Genomic DNA, 2,337 nt, shown 5'->3' on the forward strand with positions numbered 1-2,337 from the left:
GTTGAAACTGCGCGAATTTGTACCTGCAACTCGTTTGACTCTGCATCCTCTGCACTCGCGGAGTTTTTGGGCAGCAGACATCCGCACTCGCTGAGCCTGCTCTGGCAGCAAACCTAGTACGCATTAATTACAGATTATGGTTAATAATTTTATTATTATTAATATTTAACCTAATTAGGGTTTTAGTTAATTAATATATTTAGTTTAGTTTCAATTTTATTTGTAATATTAAGGGTTATTATTATTATTAATTATATAAATTAATACTTTTATAAAATCATAATATAAAAATAATATTTTTTTTAAAAATTGTATTTTTATAACTTTAAGTTTTATTTCTATATTTCGTATCTTTTTAATCGTTAATTTGTAATTTATATATTTATCATTCGTAATTAGTTTTAAGATTAATATTTTGTCGTAGTTATTTTATATTTCTAGATTTTTAGGCTTTGCCGTAAAATCCCTTAAGTACTTTTTCTTTAGATTAAGATTTAGGTGATTTAGAATTTTGCGATGCTGTTTATAAATTTTAGTACCTCTTAAGTTTCAACGCGCTACTTTCTTATTATTATTTTTCGACTTTTATTTTTCGACGCTTATTTTTTTCGAACTCTTAATTTTCGACGCACTTTTTCTTTCTTATTTCTCTACGCTCTAGTCTTTAGGATATAGAATTTTCTTTATTTTCTTTAAACTTCGACGAAAAAAATTATTTTAAGCGGTTAAATTGATAGACATCCAAAATTTTCTGGTTTGTAGTAATACTTGAATTTGTTAGTGGCGAGTTGTGGGCTTCTGATTTAAAGGGTCCTGGCTACCTGCTGCATCTATTGACTATTCGAAACGTGGGCAAAATCAGAAAAGTCTATTAATTTGATAACTTATATAATTTTTTATCTTTATAACTAATAGGATATTCAGTGAATGCACCGAGTAAAACGTTCACCACCTTACATACGTTCACCACCTGTAACTCAATCAAGACATCTAGCTAACATTGTCGCCGTTGATTTTTCTTTAGAATCGTCATCTAGTCGACCAAGTACTCCAATTCAAATTTTCGATAATCCATTTTTTGAACCCGACCGCACAATTGAGAGTCCGGAGGATATTCAGGGACAATTCAGAGATCCTGAACCACTAATCATTCCTCCTGAACCACAAATCACTCATCCAGAGATTGTCGAGGAAAAAACCATTAAGTCAGAATCCTCTAGTGATTCAGATTCAACAATTTTAATCATGGAAAATCTGGAACCTCTAAGTATGGAAGATCGAATGAGGGCTAAACGCACTGGCAAGGTCATGCAATTACTCAACCAGACATTAATGCACTAGATTATGAAATCAAAGGACAAATCCTACACATGGTAACTAATCAATGCCAATTTAGTGGTGCGCCGAAGGAAGATCCAAACGAACATCTTCGTACCTTTAATAGGATCTGTACTCTATTCAAAATCAGAGAAGTTGAGGATGAACAGATCTATCTCATGTTATTTCCCTGGACTTTAAAGGGAAAAGCCAAAGATTGGTTAGAATCGTTACCTGAAGGGGCGATTGATACATGGGATGTCTTAGTTGAAAAATTTCTTAAACAATTCTTTCCAGCATCTAAAGCCGTGAGACTTCAAGGAGAAATTGTTACGTTCACACAAAAGCCAAATGAAACTTTATATGAGGCGTGGACAAGATTTGGAAAGTTCTTGAGAGGATGTCCTCAACATGGTTTAGACACTTATCAAATAGTACAAATATTCTACCAAGGGTGCGACATTACTACACGCAAAGACATCGATATAGCAGTTGGTGGTTCCATTATGAAGAAAACCGCAACTGAGGCTTACAAAATTATTGATAACATAGCCTCCCACTCACATGAGTGGCATCAAGAAAAAGACATCGTTAGATCATCTAAAGCGGCTAGGGCCGATTCTAGCCATGACTTTGATTCCATTTCCGCAAAGCTAGATGCTTTTGAGAGACGAATGAAAAAGATGACTAAAGATATTCACGCAATACGAATTAGTTGTGAGAAGTGTGGAGGACCACATTTGACGAAAGATTATCTCAGTATTGAACAAACAATGGAACAAAGAGAGAATGTTTCATACATGAACCAAAGGCCTGGAAATAATTATCAAAATAATTATCAACCGCCAAGACCAAACTACAATCAAAATCAGAATTATAACCGAAATGTTCCATACAACAACCAACAAGGTCCTGGCAATCAACAAGTATCTAATAATGCTTACAATCAGCAAAGACCTATTTTTCCAAATAAACCACCACAAACCGATGATAAAAAGCCAAATTTAGAAGATATGATGT

The 2,337-nt window shown here is 33.8% G+C and overlaps 1 non-coding gene across 1 annotated transcript; it reads right to left on the minus strand.

Annotated features, from left to right (window-relative positions):
- Positions 1-1,628: 1,628 nt before the first annotated feature.
- Positions 1,629-1,735, minus strand: LOC139865416 (small nucleolar RNA R71). The gene has a single exon (XR_011764937.1). It is a non-coding gene; the product is annotated as a small nucleolar RNA R71 (small nucleolar RNA).
- Between the last annotated feature and the right edge of the window lie 602 nt (positions 1,736-2,337).

The sequence above is a fragment of the Rutidosis leptorrhynchoides genome, chromosome 8 (assembly GCF_046630445.1).
Source record: "Rutidosis leptorrhynchoides isolate AG116_Rl617_1_P2 chromosome 8, CSIRO_AGI_Rlap_v1, whole genome shotgun sequence".
Classification (NCBI taxonomy): Eukaryota; Viridiplantae; Streptophyta; class Magnoliopsida; order Asterales; family Asteraceae; genus Rutidosis; species Rutidosis leptorrhynchoides.